The sequence below is a fragment of the Sminthopsis crassicaudata genome, chromosome 1 (genome assembly GCF_048593235.1).
Source record: "Sminthopsis crassicaudata isolate SCR6 chromosome 1, ASM4859323v1, whole genome shotgun sequence".
NCBI classification, from domain to species: Eukaryota; Metazoa; Chordata; class Mammalia; order Dasyuromorphia; family Dasyuridae; genus Sminthopsis; species Sminthopsis crassicaudata.
In genome coordinates, this window is record NC_133617.1 from 373,914,942 (window position 1) to 373,938,648 (window position 23,707).

General features: G+C 36.5%; 1 protein-coding gene across 4 annotated transcripts in view; it reads left to right on the top strand.

Moving 5' to 3' along the window:
- The window catches only part of MAPK4 (mitogen-activated protein kinase 4), a 204,265-nt gene that overhangs the window by 37,941 nt on the left and 142,617 nt on the right, over positions 1-23,707 (top strand). The window lies entirely within an intron of this gene.

Here is a 23,707-nt window from a genome sequence, read left to right on the forward strand (position 1 = left end):
TATTCTGCTTTGTACCTCTTTGCTTTCTTGTTGTCTCATTAGATTATAAGCTCCTTGAGGAGACTGTCTTTTGCCTTCTTTTTGTATCCCTGGGATTTAGCATAGTTCCTGGCATACAGAAGGTGCTTAATAAATATTTATTTATTGCTTGATGACCCCAAAGGTCTGGTAGCTGTGCTGGTCCTCCTTTTAGGGCAAACTTTTACCTCTCACTGACAAATACAGTGGGGGCAGACTCCCTGAAAGATGCACCATCTCTGTCTTGGTATTATTATATCTGTCGTCAGCCTATTGTCTGTGTAGCTGCCACTTCCATCCTCATCTCCAACTGAATGTCCCCTAGTGGAAGGATTCTTAATTATAACTTTGCTTTGGGAACCCCTCTTGGCTTCAGTTTTCTTATCTCTGACATCCTTTCCAGTTCTGATAATCCTATGTGCCATAGAGTATAACATTACTTAAATTATCTTAAATGTGTGTCCACTGCATTGTATATTCTGCTCTATTTTTAAAAGACAGTTTTTTAGCATTCATTTTTACAAGATTTTGAGTTCCTTTTTTTTTCTCCCTCCCTTTCTCTCCTCCCCTCTTCTAAAAATGGTAGGGAATTTGATATAGATTATACATGTGCTAGTATGTAAAACATATTTCTATATTAGTAATAGTTGTGAAAGAAGAAATGGATCAAAAGCGAGGAAAAAAATGAAAGAATAAGGTAAGTGAAAAAATACGCTTCGATCTGAATTCAGAGTCCATCAATTCTATATCTAGTTCTGGATAGCATTTTCCTTCGTGAGTCCTTTGTACTTGTTTTGGATCATTGTATTGCTGAAAAGAGCTGAGTCATTCATAGTTGATTATTACACAATGTTACTGATAGTGTGTACAATGTTTTCCTGGTTTGGCTCCTTTCACTTTGTATCAGTTCCTACAAGTCTTTCCAGGTTATTTTTGAAATCTACCTGATAATCATTTGTTACGGCTCAACTGTATAGTCATATGCCACAATTTGTTCAACCATTCCCTAAATCATGGAAATCCCCTCATTTCCAACATTTTGATACCATGAAAAGGGCTGCTAATAACTATTTTTGCCTTTGTAATATCATTTTCCCTTTTTATGATCTCTTTGGAATATAGACTTAGTAGTTTAGTAGTAGTATTGCTGAATCAAAGGATATGCACAATTTGATAACTCTTTGGGTGTAATTCCAAACTGCTCTCCAGTACAGTTGAATCAGTTCACAACTCCACCAACAGTTGCATTAGTGTCCCAATTTTCCCACATCTTCTCTAATATTTTTCATTTTCCTTTTTGTTGTTTTTTTGTCTGGTAGATATGTGGTTGTAGCTCAGCATTGTTTTAATTTGTATTTCTCTAATCAAACATGACTTAAAGAAATCAAAATGAAAAAGCCCTCTATCTGAAAACTGCCTGTTCATATCCTTTGACCATTTATCAATTGGGGACTGTCTTGTATTTTTTTTTTAATTTTATAATTATAATTTTTTTGACAGTACATATACATGGGTATTTTTTTTTTACAACATTATCCCTTGTATTCACTTTTCCAAATTTTCCCCTCCCTCCCTCTACTCCCTCCCCTAGATGGCAGGCAATCCCATACATATTAAATGTGTTGACTGTCTTGTATTCTTACAAACTTGACTTAGTTCTCTTTATATATTAATATATTAGTTCTCTACATAGCAAACATATTTGTTGTACACAGCAACAGCCATATTATACAATGATCAATCCTGATGGATGTGGCTCTCTTCATCAATGAGATGATTCAGCCTAGTTCCAATGGTCTTGTGATGAAGAGAGCCTTCTACACTCAGAGAGAGGACTGTGGGAACTGAGTGTGGTTCACAACATAGCACTCTCACTCTTTGTTGTTGTTTTCTTTCATTTTATTTTCTTCAATTTTTTTCTGGTTTGACTTGATTTTTCTTGTACAGCAAGATAATTGTATAAATATGTATGCATATACTAGATTTAACAAATATTTCTACCATGTTTAATATATATTGCACTACTTGCCATAGATCGAGGTGGAAGAAGGTGGGGTGGAAACTGGAACAGAAGGTTTTGCAAGGGCTAATGTTGCAGAATTATCCATGCATATGTTTTGAAAAATAAAAATCTTTAAATTAAAAAAAAATACTTGCTGTAAAAATTGTTGCCCAACTTTCTGCTTTCCTTCTAATCTTGGTTATCCTTCCAGATAAGACAGATTTTTTAATTCAAATTATTGTATATTTTTATTTCTTTGAACTAATATTGATGAGAGTAATGTTCCAGTGATGCCCATCACCCATCTTCTCATCTTTTCTTCCACTGTAAGAGGTCTTTTACGTCTCTTCATGTGAAATAATTTACCCCATTCTACTTTTTCCTTTCTTCTGCAACCAGTGCATTCAATTTTCTCATCTTTTAATTAATTTTTTGTCATTCCCTCAAATTCATCTTATACCTGTACCCTATGTATCTATTCCTTCTAGCTGTGTGATATACTTAGTGAGACACTTTTTAAAGAATTGCAAGTAGGGGGGTGTAAATAGTTCAGCTTTATCGAATGATATATGTTTCCTTTTTCCTTTTAGCTGTTTATGCTTCTCTTGTGTCTTAATATTGGAGGGCAAATTTTTGGTTTGATTCTGGTCTCCTCATAAAACTTTGAAATCTTTCTATTTCATTAAATGACCATTTTTCACGCTTGATATCTTATGTTTAATTTTACTGAGTAAGTGATTCTTACCTGTGTCCTAGCTTCTTTGTCTTCTGAATATCATATTCCATGACCTTCAGTCTTTTAATGTTTCAACACTTCTAAGTTCTTTTAATTCTAATTAGGACTCCCTAACATTTGAATAGTTCCATACTGTCTACTTGCAGTATTTTTTTCCTTAATCTTATATATAGTATATATATAACCTTATAAAATTTGGCTATAATGTTCATTGGAGTTTTTAGTTGGGGAATCTCCTTCCTGATATGATCGTTGGATTCTTTCAATGCCTGTTTTGCCCTCTGATATCAAGATATCAGAGCAGTTTTCCTTGATAATTTACTGAAAGATGCTGTCCTGGTCCTCCTTTTGATTAGGGATTTCAAGTAATCCAATGGTTCTGATTTTGTATCTTTTGGATTTATTTTTCAGGTCAGTTGTCAGTTGTCAGTTTTTTTGTTTTTTGTTTTTTTATTCTTTAGAATTTGTTTGATTGATTCTCAATGTCTCTTAGAGTCATTAGCTTCCACTTGCCCAATTCTAACTTTTAAGAAGGTTTTTTTTTCTCCTTCATTAGCTTTTGAATTTTCTTTTCTATTTGGCCAATTATAATTTTTAAGGAGTTATTTTATTCAATAGGTTTTTTGTATCTCCTTTTCCATTTGGCTCTATTTTTTAAGCAGTTGTTTTCTTTTTCCAAGCTGTTGACTCTTTTTTTTTTTTTCATAATTCTCTTGCATCACTCTCATTTCTTTTTTTCCAATTTTCCTTCTGTCTCTCTTATATGATTTTAAGCTCTTCTAGGAGTTCTTTCTGAACTTGAAACCACTTTCCATTTTTCTTTGGGGTTTTGCCCATAGTGTTTTGACATTGTTATCCTCTTCAGAGTTTGTGTCTTCATACTTTCTATTACCATAATAACTTAATATGGCCAGATTCTTTTTTTGCTCATCTTTTTTGGCTTTTTTCCTTTTTTTTAGATTTAAGTTCTGCTCCTGGGGGTAGAAGGGGCATTGTTTCAGGCTTCTTGAGCCAGGGGCTACAAGGACCTTGGCTATTTACTTGGTGCTACATTGCATTGATGTTACCCTGAATCTTACAGGGAACTTTCATGTCTGGTGCTGCACTTTGGTGGGCGGGGAGGAGATGACTAGGAGGTTGATGGAGGGCACTGGCATCTTATCTGGTATTGAACTGGGGTTGTACAGTAAAGAATGTGGAGGTCTAGCTATTGGAGGTTTCCTGTTTATCTGAGCTATGCTGAAACAGGTGGAAATTTGGACTCTGGAGGATGTCTTTTTGCCCAGGGCTACTCTGAAGCATTTGGTGATTCTCAGAACTGGAATCTACCCATTCCCTTGGTTGATTTGCTCAGGTGGGGCTTGGAGGCTTGCTGGGATGCTTCCTATCATGGACTGTTTTTTCCTTTTACCTGAGTGAGATAGACCTTTCTTGTTAGTCTTCCAAGTTTCTTAGGCTCGAAGATTGTTTTATCCCATCTTTTTGCTGGTTTTGCAATTCCAGAATTTTGGGGGGGTTGCTATTTTATGGTTGTTTGGATGTGAATATGGAAGAGTTACAACATTCACTGCTTACTCTGCCACCTTGGCTTCCAGAAGCTGTTTGCCTTTCTTTTTAAAAGATTTTTTCTTTTCTTTATTTACACCATAGACAATTTCCTATTTATTTCTTCCCTCACTCACCCATAAAATTTTCTTTTATAACAAAAGGAGAAAATGAATAAAATCAATCAATACAATTACCAAGTTTGAGAGCATATGCCAAATTCATTCCTCATGTTCTCCCACCTTCTCCTGAGAAGAGAGTGATATGTTTTATTATCTGTCCTCTGATAACAATTTTGGTAATTGCATTTATTGTTAGTTCAGCTGTCTTTTAGTATTTTCATTTTACATGGTAGTTGTCATCATGTACATTGTTCTCCTGGTCCTCCTTTCTTTGTTCTACACCAGTTCATAAAAAGACCCCTCAATTTTAAAAACAATGATTTTGTTGCATGAGAGTGTGGTTGAGTGGAGATGAGACCTAGATATGCCTGATTGGTCAGAGCATTGTGTGAAGTTTAAAGTTATGGGCTCACGAAGCTGTTAGTTTTTGTATCATAGCCAAAGACTAGATCCCTGATGCAAGCTAGACAACTCATGTGTGTCCTTGGTCCTTAGCCAGACAATTATTAGAAAGGAGTCTCATCTGTGAATCTTCTTAGTACATCAGGCCTAATCAATACCCCTTGGATTTACATCTATATAGAACAAGAATGAAACCATTTTACATTTGCATATTTGTTAAAAAAAAAAAAAAATCATGGTCAAATGTTGCTCAAAATATCTCAGAACATTATTTCAGGAAAATTCTCTTAACTGAAAGTGATTTGTAAAAGGTTCAGGATGCTTTTTGTTGCTAGGAAATAAGTTAACTAAGTAAGGGTTGTATGCAAATAACTATAATTTAAATAAGTTGTCCCCAGTCAGCAGCTTCTTCTGGAAATAGCTGATAGGAAGGGAGAAACTGAAAAGAGTAAAGTGAAAAATTACTTTCCTATTTGGGGCAAAAATAAATCTTCTACTCTTCTCTTCTCTCCTCTCTTCTCTCCTCAGTAAAAGGATAATCCAAAAGTTTTAAATTTAGAGATTTTGCCTCTAAACTAAATGTCAAAAATTAATGAGAAAGGTATAGCATTGTAATTTAGACTTCTTTAAAAGTTAATATGAATATTTATCTTTGAAACTTTCAAGGCTGCATTAGAAGCTTGGACTGCAAGGGGGGTGGGGAGAAGAGTATAAAGAAAGGTCTCAGTTCCTCTCAGAAAGTGAGTTGGGTCGAGAAGGAAGGAGCCCAGCTGTAATAATTTGTTTCTCCACAGCTGGAAGCTCCACTTGCCACTGGGGAATTGGGTGGGGAGATATGGTTAAGCTGCCGAATGGAGATGTACTCTTTATGGGAAAAATTAATTCACTGCTCATCATTTTCACCACTCATTGTTCAACTTCTGGGAGCGATTAAGGACTTGTGCCAAGGTACGACTGTAGAAGTTTATAGCAGCAATTTTGTTTTTCCTGATTTCTCAATGGGAGAAGAAAAGGCTGATCTTCATGAAAATAAAATAAAAGTCTAATTTAATTTTTTTTTAAAAGAAATTTACAAAGCTAGTCTATATCATGGTGATTTTATCTTTCACCTCATTTTTTTTTCCCTCTTCCCCACTTAGATTCTTCTCCTGAGTACCTGTGATTTATCAGCTTTATCTTGCTGGGGACCCTATACTAGTGCTGTTCTTATATGTCTTTGGACCCCCAATCCTGCCAGCACCCCTTTATGTGTTATCTTTCCCCATTAGAATATAAGTTCCTTGAGGGCAGAGTGAGGGTCTTGCTCACTTCTATTTGTATATTCAGTTTAGTGCTTGAGTATAGTAAAATACAGTGCCTACCACATTAATCATTGCTCTATCTTTGTTCTCTTTTTAATCCTCCTCCTCTTCTTTCTCTTCCTCCTCCTCTTTTCTCTCTCTCTCTCTCTCTCTGTCTCTCTGTGTCTCTGTCTCTATCTCTCTCTGTCTCTCCCTGTCTCTCTGTCTGTGTCTCTCTCCCTCCTCCATTCTCTTATTCTCTTAGAGAAGTGTGCTTGTCACTTAAAAACATGGCTATGATTTGAGTTTTACTGTTAGGATGGCACAGCTATGGCAGCTGTGTAGCCCCATAATGAAACTGACACAACTCAACTAATATTTTTGTAGCATTAAAAAATTTCAAAAGCATGTTGCTCATAACCCTGTAAGGAAGGTAATACTTGTGAATCCAGGTTGCATTATTGGGTTTGCCCAAGGTAGCACAATTAACCAATGGAGCAGGAAATCTGACTCCTTTTTAATTCAGTGATTTTATTCAGTGATATAATTATGTGATTTTCTTTCTTTAGCCATGAATCTGTTTTGTCATCTTCCTGGAGAAAAACATGATTAAAGCTTTATAAGAGCTTTGGTTGAGATTTTATCTCACTGATGAAGCTGACAAGAAAAAGTATATGATAAATATCAAAGGGGCTTCAAGGAAATGGGTGCACTGATGCACTTACATTGTAACTGTGAATTGGTCCAGTTATTTTGGAAAACAATTTGGAATTATGCTCCAAATTTTATTAAACTGTACATATTTTTTGACCCAGCAATATACCATTACTAAGCTTATCCACCAAAGATCAAAGAAAGAGGAAAAGGGTTTTGGAGTGGCAAATAACTAGAAAATAAGGAGATTCTCCTCCTTTCTGGGGTATGTTTCAGGAATATTTGAATAAATTAGGTTCTATGATTGTGATAGAATGCTATTTGCTGTAAAAAATGATGAAACGGATAGTTTCAGAGAATTTAGAAAGACTTGCATGGACTGATACAGATTGAAATAATCAAAATCTAAATGATTTATATAAAATAAAAACAATAAAAGTAACAACTGTGTAAGACTTAAGAACATTGATCAATGCAAAGACTAATCACTATTCCAGAATATCCCTAATGAAATGTGCTACCTGACATATGATGGACTTGGTACAGGTGGACATGGACAATGTCTTATCTTACTTGATCATGTACTTGGTTATTGGTTTTTTTTTTTCCACTGGGAAAGGAAGGTGAGAGATTTTTATTTGTTCAAAAAAGAATTCACAAAATTTTTTTTAAATGATGAGGTTTTGTACTCTGTGTATGTCAGTTCCTGTTGCACATTTCAGACCACCAAAACAGTTCTGGATAGATATTTTATAGATGCTATTTAAAAAATTAGCAAAAGACTGTGAAAAAAAAAAAAAAAAGAATTTACACCTGGGGAGTGAAGCAAACAAGAGCACATTTTGTTTGTACCTCTGATATCATTGGAATAGAAAACTTCTCCTGAGAAAAAGTCTCTGCCAATGCAGATGAGAAAATTTTCTGTAATTTAGTGAAGATTGGGGCAGCTAGACAGTGATAGAGCATCAACCCTGAAGTCAGGAGGGTACATTGTCATGCTGTTATGGGTCAGAGGCTGGAATCAAACTCATAATATGTTGCTTCTTTGAACAAAGGTTACTTAAATTTGTAGACTGCCATTGTTTATTCTCCATAATGAATATGAACACTCTATTTAAAGTATTGGTACTATCATTCTTTCCTGTATTGATTGCTATTGTTATTGCCCTTATCGGGATAAGGGGAAGCTGATATTCAATGGTCTTGCTTAAGTGTATGTAGCTTTAGCTGACCTTTCCATAGCATTTTAAAGTTTGCAAAGCACTTACATCCATTATGTCTTTTAATCCTCACAACCACCCTGTGAAGTAGGTTTTAATATTCCCATATAGATGAGGAATCTGACTCCAGGAGAGTTTAAGTGACTTACCCAGAATCACAAAGCTAATAATTCTCTGAAGCAATATTTGAACTCAGGTCTTTGTAATTCTAAGGTCAATATGTTGAGGTTTAGAATGAAATTAGGTTTAATTGAGGTCTAGTGGCAGATTCAGGGCACAGGGAGTCAAATAGAGCTTCCCTGCTATCCCTTTGGATTCAGGGCAAGAATACAGAGTTAAATGAGGTCTGGTGGTGGCGCAGAGTCCTCTGTAAAGGAATTTTCAGACCCAAAAACCTAGATTGATAAAGGAGGTTTATTATGGGGTTTGGAAGTAAAGTTAAAGTCTAGTTAGTAAAAGGTGAAGGTAGAGATAAAAGGGCACTGGAAATAGGATTCCAGTGGACAGAGATCCTTAGCATGCCAAGTGTAAGGCTGCCATGTTAGGAACCTCTGCAAACAGAGAACTCCAGTTTGGCTCTTTTATAGAGATTTAGCTAAAGGGACCTGTGGGTGATGTCTCAAGTTTGCTCAGATCCCGTGGGGGCTGGGACAGGCCCAGATCTCCTATTGAAATTCAAAAGGGTGCTTTTGACAGGATTTGTGAATCAAAGGTCCTAGCATCTTGAATTGATAATGCATCTGCTAAGAGGGGCTGGGAATCAAAAAGGAATACATCAATCTGAAAGGATTAGTTTCTTAAAGGGAGCACAATCCACATCAAATATACCACCAACTCTATACCAGCCAACAAAACTTAGACTCTTTTACTGCCATGTACAATGTACTAATTTAATCTTTCTTTTTCCCTTATAGTCATTGAAGCTAACATATTTTGGGGGAATGTGAGGAGTGAAGTTCAATATGGAGTAAGAGCTCAATGTTAGAAAATGAGATATACTGTACATGACTTGAACCATTCAAAAATCCATCTTAGTATTTGATACTCTCTCCATGGTGAACCTGTGACCACAGGTTCTGGAAGGCAATGGGGAGAGGCGGGATTTTACGTATCAGGACCCAAACTTCACCCAGATAAGAAGATATTTGTGGACAGAGTAGGACTTTGCTCAGATGGACTAGACTTAGTCCTTCACAAGTAAGACATGCACGGTGAGTCCCAGGGACCAGTTTCGATGTTCCTATACAGGAACTTAAAAATAGTGAAGCTGTCTTTAGTTCATCAGCATCTTCTCTCTACTCATCCACTTACCTACCCCTCCATCTACCCTTTTGTGCATTCTGTCCCTACTGCTTCCTCAGGTCTCTGTGCTCTGTCTTATCTTTGAGATAAATTCTTTAGCTGATGCTTCATTTCTGTCATTCATTCCTCTCAGCCTGATGCCCAAGTCAAGCAACAAGCATTAAAGCACCTGTTGTGTGCCAAAATAAAACCAAAATCAATCCCTGCCTTCCATTCTAATTCCTCCCTCAACACAGATGGTAGTTAGACCTCAACTTGAGACAACTAGGGGTTGTGATGGAATAGAGCCCTGGGCCTGGACTCAAGAAGACCTGTGTTCAAATTTTACCTCAGATAGTACTACCTGTGTGACTCTGGGTAAGTCACCCAATCTACATCTACCTCAGTTTTCTCATCTATAAAATGGGGGTAATAACAGCACTTTACCTCTCAGAGTTGTTGTGATTATCAAATGAGATATTAGTAAAAAACATTTAGCACAGTCCCTAGTACATAGTAAGTTTCCTTCATTCCTTCAATGGTAAAAAAAGACACAGTTCTTGTTACTAGATATATCTGAGATAATATATACAGGATTTGGACTCACATTGTTGAGAAAAAACTTTTCCCAAGGACCCATCGGAGTTTACAGGCTGTCCTCAGGTCTTACCCAGTAGCTGTCCTTGGAGGTGATCTGAGATCTTTGCAAAATCAATTGTGGGTCTGGCTAATGAAACCACTAACAATCACAGCAGGTGTAAGGAAGCAAGAGGAGGGAAAGGAGGCCTTCTAATTACCACTGGGCATCAGCTGCTGAACTCCTTCCTTGCTGTCCACTCAGGTCTGAGCCCAGCTGCTGATCAAATGAATGGAGGAAGGTTTGGCTCCCCATTAACAATCCCTGGGGACTTCAGTGTAGCTGAGAACACCTTGAATAATAAGTTAATAAGGAAATTTTCTCAGTATCAGCTAATGACCCTTCCTGCTGAGCTGAGATTAAAACTGAAATGTAAACACAGATGTATCACTGAAGTGGAATAATATCGTTAATACCATATGGGTATTATAAAATGATACACACAAACATAAAATAAAAATCAGGAGTAGAATTTATTATGTTAAAAAAAAGCAAGGGTAGTAATCATGATCTTGGATGAAATTAAAGCTAAAATAGATTTAATCAAAAGAGAAAAAAATAAGAAAATTATACTACATGTCAGCCATATTAATCAATTTTGGTTTAGAATATTTAAAATAACTAGACAGTATACAATTGGAATATTGTGGTAGTGTAGGAAATGATAAACTGGTGGATTTAGAAAAATATGGAAAGACTTGGTATGAAGGGAGATTCTATCTACCTTTAAAGAAACAAAGGACAACTGAAAATAAGCATAGTATAGTTTTACATATATGTGTATGAATGTATATATGGATATATATGGCATATGTAAGTATAAATGCATCTGTATATAGTTATATAGCAATATAGATATAAATATCTATGTAGATATGCATATAGATATCCGTGTTTAATTGTAACCTTCTTGGGGAGAGGGAAAAATAAAGTTAAAAAGTGCAGAGCAAAAAACAAAAGAAAACCTACAAGGAAGCAAAGGACAGCTCTGAACATGTGTACTATTTATTATCTAGGCTTTCTTGAAATGGAAATTTATTGTTTTATATTTTGAATATTCTTTTATGTTCTGCTGTGCTCATGGAAGTGTTTCTAGTTTTTCTTGTTTTGTATTTAAGTTTGAAATTTTAAAAAATAGAAAAAATAAAAACAAAAAAATTACCATATGAAGCAGTTGAAGGGAGTACTGCTGCACTGGGAGTATCTGTTAGGCACTGAAGTTAACAAAGGAGTTTAGGGTAGTCAAATCCCAGGGGATTCAGAATCAGGAGAATTGGATTTGACTTTGGTTTTGCCAGTTCTGAGTGCCTAAAAGTTAATTAATCAGTTTCTCCACAAATAAAAGTTGAGTGTTTCAGAGTGCAATTAAAAAAGACTGGAAGACTTAAAAGCAAATACCACTTGTAATGCTTGTAAGTCACTCTCTCTGGCCCTGTCCCCAAGAAGTGATTTATAAGGAATCTCCTCAGGGCCCTGCAGGGATTTAGGAAGGCAGCTCTGGAAGAAGCTTGGGAAGGTCCTCACTTAGGAAACAGCATACCTGCCATTTATTTATTTTGTTGGGAATGGGGGGCAGGTAAAAGTCAACCTGGAGTGCCAATCCTATCTTAATGAGCCTTCATTTATTTGGACTTTGGTTTCCTCGTTGGTAAAATGAAACTGTGAACAGATGATTGCTAAGGTCCATTCCACCCCTAAATTCTATGATCCAGTGACTCAAATGTTCTAGTCCCAAAACCTTAAAAGCTACAGCCACTGAGCACCTGGCTGAAAAAGGAAATGCCACCAATAATGGCCTAGGGGGATGGGGCGGAAGGATTCTGAACCTTCTCAGTTACCTCTCTGGGAGCACCTTGGACTTTGATTGCCGGAGCTCATTGACAGGATCAGTGCTGATCTTCTGAGCAAACAAACCCAGCATTCCGGAAATTGGAGTTTCCTGCTATGAGCAAATTAATGGGAACTACTCCGTGTATATTGTGTTTTTTTGTTTTTGTTTTTTTTTTAATATCAGATGCTTGACTGAGACTAAAAGCAGATTTTGATTGCTATATTTGTCTAGAGCTGGGGATATTAACCTTAGTCCCATGAACTTTTTTTTTTTTTTTTTTTGGGATAACTGCATTTTCAATATAAATGGTTTCTTTTGTAATTCCATGTATTTTATTTTATTCCTCTTTTGATATTATTTTAATGTCTGGCTGCCAAAGGAGACTTTGATACAAAAAAAGTTAACCCCTTATCTAGAGATTCTTTGTCCTGGGATATTAAGAATTGACCAGATGAGCTGAAGTCTTTGCTTCAGCTCCACCACATGTCCTTTTAGGGGTCATCTAAGTTGTACTTATATCTCTTTCAAAGATGTTGAATAAATTGTGAAAAGCCAACAGTTGTGATTCTACTTGCCAGCTAGAAACAAGGTAGTGGCTAACAAGAGTATAAAAGGGAGGTTTCAGGAATGTAATTAACGTGATATATTTTCAATTAACTCAATGAAAATATAGGGTATGAATCTTTGTTTGGAGGCATTTGGGGAACAATTCCCCATAGCTGGAAAACCTTCTTGACAGGACATGGAGAATTCGAAGAATCTTTGAATTGTATTGTTGGAAGGAATCTTGGAAGTCATCTGAAAGTCATCATTCTTTTATTTTATGGAATAAGAAATGGAGAAGTGAAAGGAAACTAAAGCAAATAGGATTAGGTGACTTGCCCAGTTACTAGCTTTGAATACTTTTGTCTTATAATTCCTTCTTCATTAGCATCCTCTTTAGAAATTCGTTGAATGTCCAGTTGTTCATAATGTTATATCATCAGATGCTTCTTAATGCAAAACACTATGAAAGAAAAGGCATAAGCACTTTTTATCAAACCCCTAGGTGAGGGGTTAATCAGCATGGGGCACTCCAGTGTACCAAGCAACCCTGCAAAGCAGGCAGAAGATAGAGCGTTACTATGGCCTCTATATCCTTGTTCACACTATTCTCCCAAGTGCCTTCCCTCTCATCCCAGCCTTTTGATTTGTCAAGTTTCTGCTCTTCAAGGTCCAGCAAAAACCCTGTGTTTTTCCTATCTCCATCGGTCAGGAATATGTGTGTGTGTGTGTGTGTGTGTGTGTGTGTGTGTGTGTGTGTGTGTGTGTGTGTGTGTGTGTCTGTCTGTCTGTCTCTATCTCTTGTTTCTCTCTCTCTGTGTCTCTGTCTCTATCTCTGTTTCTCTCTGTGTCTCTGTTTCTGTCTGTCTGTCTGTCTTTCTCTCTCTCTCTCTCTCTCTCTCTCTCTCTCTCTCTCTCTCTCTCTCTCTCTCTCTCTCTCTCTCTCATTAAGTTTGTAGTACTGCTCATTCCTAAGCCATGATTTTTTTGCTCAGCATGCATTTCTTTGTTTTATTTATTTTTTATGGGTTCATTCCACTGAGGTAGAAGCTCCTCGAGGATAGTGACCATGGCTTGTTAACCTGAATGCCAAGCTGAATGGGATAAACTCTAATGCTGAGTATGATCTTGAGTAAATTACAGTCCCTCCGGACCTCAGTTTCTTCTTGTGGAAAATGGGGATAATAAAATTGCTTCTTGTATTTAACCAGGTTTTTGAAAGGGTCTAAGAGCACATAATAAATGGAAGATGTCATTGAACTTGGGTTCTCCCAGGATGGGGATAGGCCTGTGTAGTTCTCCCCAATGGACCACGAAGAGAGGTAGGCAGGGTAAACACAGTGGGTTAGGTAATAGAGACATCACCAGGTGCATCTAAGGTATTCCAGGTCCCCAGCTGTCTCCTGTTTGCTGGTGATCTATTTTTCTCTCCCTCCTTAACCCTTTCCTGATTCTCATCTTTGGCATTCTGGACCCATAGCTTCTCATAGTGAGAAAGAAAAATGGAAGTAAGAATTCTTCCTGTTATTACTGGCATATGCTGGGAGCTGACAGCCTCATGACTTCCATTTAGAGGAGCCCATCACTGGGCTCCTTTAAATTGTTAATTGGTTCTTCCCCATAGAGAAATAATATTTTATGCTAAAATCTGCTTTCTTGTAACATCTACTCTGGAACAACACAGTCCACTTATAGGGAGGGAGACATGAAGTGACAGCTAAGTGTGAAATGCAAAATTTGAACTCCTCTCCCTAACTCTAAGCCTACTATTTTATCTATTGAGCCACCTAATAAATATTAAGCTTTTTAAATATTTTAAGCATGAAATTGTGCCTTCCTTTTGTCTCCTCTCCCTCAGGCTAAATCCTTTTTTTTTTTTTTTCTTTTTTCTTTTTTGGTGAGGCAAATTAGGGCTAAGTGACTTTTCTAGTGTCACACAAGTAATATGTGTTAGGTATTAAGTGTTTGAGGTCAATTTTAAACTCAGATTCTCCTGAATTCAGTTCTAGTGCTTTAGCCACTGTGCCATCTAGATTCCCTCCTCCCACCCCCACCCACCCAAAGCTAAATCTTAACCTTGTATGATCCTGCTCTTGCATCCTCTCTGCTGACATGTAAATTGGGAGTCAGAGAACCTTAGTGTGAACACTGACAATGCTCCTCATTTTAAAAAAATCTGATTGGACTTGATCTTAGAGATGATCTCTAAGGTTCCTCTAGCTTTAAGTCCTATGATTCAATGACCGTGTCTCCTTCCAGATCTTGATCTTATTATTGTCATCTGGAGGTGGGTTGTGGCAGCCAGACAGAGCACAATTCATGGTAGAAGCAGGGTCAGAAAATTGTTTCAGGCTGAGAACACTAAGGGATGATATCCATGCAAGGACAGAGCTCACCCCAGTGAGTTTCCCTAGCACCAATCCCAGCCGATGGTAGCTCTGTCTCTGACACAATAATGCTCCTTTTTTCAGACTGGTGGCTCCAGGGAGTCTGCCAGGAGTCTTCCAGAGAAGGCTGACAGGCTGAATTCTGTTGAAAGTCCTCCTGAGAAGTTCAAGGGTGTGAAGGATAGGGTTCTTTTTTTTTTTTTTTTTTTTTTTTTTTTACAAGTTATTAAGTGACACCATTTTCTCCCCTTTGGAAATAGCTCTAAATGGTTGACCTTGAAATCATAATAACTTATGTTAATACAAGTCTTTGTTAAGATAGTGTTTTGTTGTAAGGGATCTCATCTGATGCTTACAATTCCTCTCTGAGATTGGGCTGACATTCTTGTTATCCCCATTTTATTTTATTTTATTTTATTTATTTTATTTTACAAGGCAACTGATACTTAAATGACTTGCCCAGGGTGACATAGCTAGGGAGTATTAATTGTCTGAGGCTAGATTGAACTCAGGTTCTCCTGACACATCATCTAGCTACCCCATTATCCTCATTTTATAGGAGAGAAGTCTGAAACTCAGACAAGTTATTAAGTGACTTGTTTAAGGCCACACAATAAGTAAGTGATGAAGCTGGGATCTGAACCGTCTTCTCCTGAATCAAAGTCTAGTTCTGGCTACATATTTCATTGTCAAAACTAGACCATTTTATATTTTTCATTGTAATATGTTGCCATTCCAGTAGAGCTAAGACATATCTAAAAAACTATCTACAGATTATTGGGGAAAAACAAACCGGTAGTTCCTAGCATAGTGTTAAACACAATGATTTTTAAGTAAGCACTTAAAAATGACTTGTTTGACTAGAGAAACCTAGGGTCTCCTAGCTCCCCTACTGACTAGCTAACTAGGTTATTTTGAACAATCAAGAATTTTTCAAGGCCTCAGTTTCTCATCTGTCAAATAGACAATCTGTTAGTCTACTTCACAGGGCCATTGTAAGAATTCCTAAGTATGAAATTTTTCTGCAAAAAAGCATAAAAGCCTTGTTCATTATACCCAGAGGCAGCTGGATGGTGCAATGTATACAGCATCAATTCTGGAGTCAGAAATATCTGACTTCAAATGACCTCAGATACTAGCCATGTGACTCTGGGCAAATCACTTAACCCTGTTTGCCTCAGTTTCCTCATTTGCAAAATGAGCTAGAGAGGGAAATGGCAAACCCTTCTAGTACCTTTGCTAAGAAAACCCCAAATGGGCTCATGAAGAATAAGACATGACTGAATTACAATTACAAACAGCATAAGCATGTGCTTCCATATTGGTTATTCAAATACTATCAATTGAACATCTGGGGCATCTCAATGTCCTAAAATGCGATCTGGTCCTTTAAATTCCCCATGGAACAAGATGAATGGGAAGTGATTTCTGTGGTGAGATTTTAGCTTCCAAATAATTTCTCCCTACTTCCCATGGCCATGCCTGAAAACCTACCATTAGAGGTTTTAAAGGATTTGCAGTTTTTAAGTCCCTCTTTAAAATGCAATTACTTCTAGAAGGAATTCTACCTTAAGCCTTTATCATATAATATTTTGATAACTTCCCTGACTGGGGAAAGGGATAGGCCACCAAAAGGCAACTTAATATTTACTTCAAAATTTTGCATACATAAATGGTAAGTATCAAGGATAAAGAAGTGACATCACCATACTTTGTAATTCTATATCTAGTGCTCCTTCACTGCAATACTATTGTTCCCCAACCCCATTATCAGTGTGGGAAATGGGAAGAAGATGCTCTTTCATCAGAAACATCTGAGACTGTAGTCAGGAAGATCTGAATTCAAATCTGACCTTAGACACCCACTGGGTGTATGCGCCTGAGCAAGTCAATAAACCTCTGCTTGGGTTCTTGAAATGTAAAAAGATAATAGTAACGGCAGCACCCACTTTCAAAGCCTATTATGAAGATCAAATGAAATAATGCTTATAAACCACTTAGCACAGTGCCTGGCACACAGTGCTGATGCTTTATAAATGCTTCCTTCCTTCCTTCCTTCCTTCCTTACACTTACCTATGAGACTAATTGTTATTTGCCTTTTCAGTTGTGTCAAACCCTTCCTTCATTTGGGATTTTCTTAGCAAAGATAATGGAATAATTTGACATTTCCTCCTCCAGTTCATTTTACAGATAAGTCACAGAGTAAAGTGACTTGCCCAGGGCCTCACAGCTAGGAAATCTGAAGTCAAATTTGAACTCAGGAAGCTGAATCTTTCTGACTCCAGGCCCAACACTGCAATCACTAAATCACCTAAACCACTAAAGCCCCAGGAGACTAGTTGGCTTTACTTTAATGACCTATATTGTCCATTCCAGTGAGCCAAACAGGATAAAAATCTATAATATCACTAGCAGTTTAAATAGAGCAAAAATAGACTTAATCAATAAAACCAAGAATACAAGATTAGGAAAACACTCTTGAATCCTGAAGGATGAATTTTTAAGAAAAAAGGAGTATTTTTTACATAGTAAATAATAAATATATGGGACTTGTTACCTCTGGAATGTCATAAAAATGAAAATTTTAAGTTAATTTTTAAGAAGGACTTAAAAGGAGAATTCATGGATAATTGGGATCTAGCATATGACAGGAAATTCAAACATGTCCAGAGCACTTTTCTAACTTTGAACAGTTAACACATCGGATGATAGAACTGAAATATCTTGGCAGGGTAAAGGATGGACCAGATCTAGTAAGATAAAATTTAACAAAGATAAATATAAAATCCCACACTTGTCTATACTAAAGTCCTATATTTAGCCTCCCATTTATAGATTGGAAGAGGTGTGGTTAGACACATTGTATGAAAAAGATTTGGTGATTTCTGTGGACTATGAGCTCAGTGTGAGTCAACAGTGTGACATGACAGTCAGAAAAGCTAATGGTAACCTAGGCTATATACTAGTATAATAGTGTCCATGCCAAGGGAGATGATGATCCTACCCATTGTACTTTGTCCTGATCAGACCACATCAGAAATATCTTATTCAATTTCAGTTGCCATATTTTATTTTATTGTTTCTATCTTTAAAAAAAAAACTTTTATTATGTCTTTTGTTTTTATGCCACAATTGTTTGTAATATTACCTCCCACTCCTCCCTCCAACCCAACTCCAAGTCAACTCTATCTTGTAATAAAGAAAAAGTTAAATAAAACCAATGAACACAATAAAAGTGTCTGACAATATATATTCAACATGCTATAATTGGAGTCCTCCACTTCTCTTCTGAAAAGAGGGACTTGCTTCTTTATCTTTTTTATGGCATTAAGATTGGTCTTTACAGTTAGCTCCTGGCTTAGTTTTAACAATTTTCTTTCTTTCTTTTCTTTTTTTTTTTTTTACTTTGTTATAATTGTGTATATTCTTCTGATTCTGCATATTCTACTCTGCTTCCATTTATCTGTCTTTCTATGCCTCTTTAAATCTCTTATAAAAATAATTAATTATGATACCATGATTTTCCTTTACATTTATATACCATACTTTGTTCAGTCTTTTCCTAGGTGAAGGGTGTTTTGGGAAGAAATGGATGAAAAATAAAGCAATTAGATGATACATTGGTGACCATGCCACAGGAATTAGGGATACTTAGACTAGAGAAGAAACTATTTATTTGTTTGGGGGTTTTTAAACTTTTTTTTTTTTAACAACAAAAAAAAATTCTCTCTTCCTCCCAATTCCCTTCAGCTACCATGAAAAAAAGAAAAATCTGTAACCAATATGAATAGCCAAATAAAAGAAATTCCTTCATTGATTGTATATATATGAATATATATGTATATATATTCTCCTATTCTGCATTCTGTGTTCATCATCTTTTCCCGTAGGAGGTAGATGAGTATCCTATTTCATCACAAGTACTCTGGAATCACAGTTAAATGGCTAGTCAGTTTTTTTTTTTTTTTTTTTTTTTTTTGTTTTTGTTTTTTAAATCAGAGTTTTTCAGAGTTCTTTTTTCCCCCTGAGGCAGTTGAGGTTAAGTGACTTGCCCAGGGTCACACAGCCAGGAAGTGTTAAGTATCAGACTAGATTTGAACTCAGGTCCTCCTGACTTCAGGGCTGGTGCTCTATCCACTGTGCCACCCAATTGCCCTGTTTATCAGAGTTCTTAAGCCATTCAGAATTGTTTCTTTACTGTACTGTAATTGTAGAAATTATTTTTCTGGTTCTTCTCACTTTGTTCTGCATCAGTTCATAAAAAATAACTTACTTGAAGAGCTGTCATTTGGCAGAAAAAGTAGAAGTGTTCCCCTTGGCTTCAGAAGACAGAACCAGGGTTAATGGATAGAACTGGCAGAAAGACAGATTTTAGCTTGAAATAAGAAGAAAACCCTTTTTAACAATTAGTCCTGTCTAAAATTTGAATAAACTAACTCAGGAGGAGGAAGCAAATTCCCCTTCACTGGAGTCTTCAAGCAGAGACAGGGCAACCAATTTTCAAGAATGTTTTGGAGGAAATTCTTCTCAGGCAGATTGGTCCTTGAGTAGATGGTCCCTGAGGTGATAGTTCTGATTTCTTATATCAAGGAAAATAATAGAAATATTCAAAAACCTGTCCTTGCCTGTAAAGTGAACATTTTACCATACTAGTTCTATATTCTATTAGCCAATAATACCTCTCATCTTCTATATAGCAAGAGAATTCCAGAAAAACTGCTTTCATTCACTCACGGGTGCTACTGATATTCTTTTATAGAATTGTTGGGGCTTAAATCATGTTACTACTTTTCCATACTAAGGTTTACTAAGCAAAAGGCCAGCATAAATCCAAGACAAATAGCTTTTCTAATCTGAACCTCTCATGTCTACTAAGAACTGATGGGGAAAATTTGACTACCATTCCTACAGAAATAGTCACAATTACATCCTGGAGTTCACTTATGGAAGACACCTTATTTTTATAATATGATAACTGAATAGTTTTTGTTTCATTTAAAAATTAATAAACAAAATCAAAATCCTAGAACAAATCCAATGGCAACCCTAAGTGATATTTTTTAAAAATCACCTTTGAAGTCTTTTATGCACATTAGGTAATTAATCCTAATTATTCATTACAGTGGAACCTCACTAATTCTCACCTGACTGATTTGTAAAGGGACAACTTCTTCTTAGAAAGAGAAAAAAATCAATCTTACCTCACTTCTTAGCAAAGACTTATTAGCCAAAAGTGGCAGTGATATATGTAATCAATGAAGCCTGGGATTTTCTTTCTAAAGAACTTATCTGAGGTGTCTTTCAGCACATGTGACATTTATAAATACCCCACACCATATTTTCTGTTCTTCTTGGGAGCATTATTAGTCTAAATCATTGAGAGAAAATAGGTTTGTGAGATATACTTACTTTTGTGGGAATTTATCATGTTCTATCCTATCAATTGAACACGTAAGCTAAGAAGAGGAAAGCATCTTTCAGATATGGAATGGGAGAAGAGATACTGAACCAGGATCTTCTAACAACATTTTTTACTAGAGAAAGATTCAAGTTGTCCTTGCATTACACTCAGAAGAATTTAGTATGTCGCTTCTTATTATCTTGGTGTGTATGGTAGCCATTTTTATGTATATGAGAAGCACCTGGATGTAAGGGATAGAGAGCTAGCTTTGAAACCAGGGAGACCTGGGCACAATCTCTCCCACTAGCTGCATGACCTAGGCTGTTCAGTGCTACAGGACACTCTTTCAGAGTGCAAAGAAAATACCAACTCCCTATACTATTGAAATTCCAATTCCAGTCCCTGTCCCTATTTCATCTTTCTTGCTGGAAGGAATTATCTTGTTTCCTTCATTTTCCATCTCACTCAGTCAAGCATAGTTGCTTCCTTGTACTTAGTAGGTGTTCAGTAAAAGGTTGCTGTGTCAATTCATTTCCCAAGTACTTTTTGAGCACCTCCTAGGTACAACAGGACAGTTAGATTGTACAGTGCATAGAGCACTGGGCTTGGAATCAGGAAGCCTTATCTTCCTGAATTCAAATCTGGCCTCAGACACTTCCTAGCTCTGTGATCCTGTGCAAATCACTTAACCTTATTTACTTCAGTTTCCTCATCTGTAAAATGAGCTGAAGAAGGAAATGGTAAACTACTCAAGTATCTTTGCTAAGAAAACCCCAGTTGGGATCATAAAGAATTGGACTGGAAAGTTACTAAACAATAGCACTGTGCTAGGTTCTGGGGATAGAAAAATAAAGCTACCATCCCTAATAAAAGGACCTCATTAGAAGTAATACACTTAAAGTAGATAATTCTGGTTGTTTTTCATTGAGTAATATTTATCTATTTTGGTTCTACTTCTCATTCAGGAGGCTTGGCAGTATTCCAGGGCTTAAAGCAGTTGGAACTGTGTCATTTACAAACAAGCATCTGGAGCATTTCACCATCTATAGGGAATCCCTCTTTGACATGGACCTCCTTTTCAGACAGTACAGTGGCACTTTTGATGTTGCACTTGGTATCTTACAAAGTTGTTTCTGTTTTATGTCATTTAAGGAATCCTGACATACTATAATTTTGATATATGCATGGGAGATGCAGAGAAGCCTTAAAGGAAACAGTTCATTCTGTTGAATCAGATGTTTTTCATAGTCAACATACAATAAACACAGTGGGATCTTGTGTTATTTGTATCTTTAAGTCATTAGTGTAATGGAAAAGATGTGGTCTGCTGTGGAGTATTACATTCAAAAGCCTGTTTATTCCCTTCTAATGCTATCATCAATTATGTTTTTCTTGTGCATTCAGCTAATTCACATAAAACTCTTACATATGGTATTAAGAAAGTAGGTTTATGGGTTGATAATGCTTTCTTGGTCAACATTCTTAGGTAGTAATGAAGTTGTATGTTGTGTAAGATGTATAATAATCAAGCAAGCATTTATTAAGTACTTTCTGTGAGCCAGACATTGGGCTAAGCCTAATGGAGATATAATGCTTGTTAAAGCTGGTTCCATTGTCATAGGGAATATCCATTATAGGTTCCAAATAGAAGATGAGGCAAATTTTGAAGACTCAAATGCTCCTATTTGTGGATGGATGACTAATTGCATCAAGCCCTGGAAATGACTTGATTGTAAAAGCATTGAATTTAGGGGGGGATCTATGATTACTCAAAAGAATATGATCTAACTATCCAGACACATTATACCAAATGGATGAAAAATGTTTCTTATTTAGATTGTGAATGGACTTGAAAGGACAGAGCATAAAGCTGGTGCATAAGTATGCATTTATATAACAGGCTCTGTGATTGTGCAATAAATAGGACCCAGATTTAAACAGAAGGAAAAATATGAAATTAATTCTTTTGGAAAATTGTACAGGGTTTTTAATGATCCCAAATTTCTTTTATGAATATAATTTTAAAAATATTTGTAAATAAATTTTTTTGGACATCTTTGGCTTTCATATTTTATCATACCCAAATTCCCCAGTATAACTTTGTCTTATTCCTTATAACTGAGGTAGTCAAACTATGGCCCCAAAGACCAAATTCAGCAGTTTGCCCTAACAAAGAATTTAAAAAGAAAAAAAATGAAAAGCTTAAGAAAATTAACCAGCACAACAAAAAAAGTCAGACATGATATACAGTATTCCATATTCTTAGTCACCTACTTCTGAAAGGAGGAAGGTGAAAGGCACATCTTTTTAACATCTCCGTTCTTCCAATGATATTGCAAGGCTTTAAGCCATGGGATACCCAAAATTTTGAAGAATTTGTGACTCATCAAAAAGGTGATAAAGAGATTCATGATAAATCTGAATTTTACTTGATTCCAGAAGGCAGAACCATGAGACATGGATGGGAATTACAAAGAGGGAAATTTAGACTTCCTGTCAGGAAACACATCATAATTGTCCAAAAATAGAATACAGGATAAGGTGACTAGGTGGCACAGTGGATAGAGTGCTAAGAGTGAAGTCAGGAAAACCTGAGTTTAAATCTGGCCTACCTGTGAGACCCTGGGCAAGTCACCTAATTCTGCTTGCCTCAGTTTCCTCATCTGTAAAATGTACTGGAGAAGAAAATGGCAAACTACTCCACTATCTCTTCCAGGAAAATACCAAATCGGATCATAAAGGGTCAGGTACAACAGCAAGAAAAGTGGATGGGCTGTTGGGAAAAGTGATGTGTTCTTTCTCTTTGGAGGATCTAACACAAAGACCAAATGACCATTTGTTGACCACATAGTCAGAGTCTGTTTTTTGTCTTTTTTTGTATCCCCAGCATTTATAGCAGATGTATAATAAATGCTTATTAACCAACTAACTAAATGATCACGGAAATAACTTCTACCTCTCAGTTATGAATTGGCTACAACATACGATAAATTGTGCTGGAGAAGTACAATAAAGGATGTCATTAGAGAATTTTAACCAGAAAAAGAAGCCAGTCATCTAGTAAGGTGATCTTACGGCAGCCAGGTGGTACAATGGATAGAACCCATCTTTATAATCAGGAACACCTGACTCAGATGCTGACTAGCTGTATACCTGGGCAAGTCATATAACCTCTCTGTACCTCAAATTTGCTCATCCGTAAAATAGGGATATCAATGTTATTTGTCCAAAGAGGACCAATGACATTGCGGATGATGTTTTACTTGTGTGTGAATTGGATTTAAGTGAGATAGAGTTGCACAAAGTCAGCCTGACTTTCTCTTCCAGTGGCAGGATGAAAGTCAAGGTGACTGATAATGTCCCAGGATGCAGTGGATGACCTTGGCAGCTTTAATGTCTTACCCAGATCTCAGCGCTCCACCGGCTTCAGCCCCCTTCATGACCAATGAAACAAATGGTTCTCATTCACTCCTTAAACATCCCTCTAACTCACTGAGAGTTTTGAGGCTTGTCAGGTATCCTCAACCTGGTTTAGTCCATCTGCTGAGATGGCTGCTGCACAGGCTACAGTGAAGATAATAATAGCACCTACCTCCTAGAGTTGTAAGAATCAATTAAATTAACATATGTAAAGTGCAATGCAAATT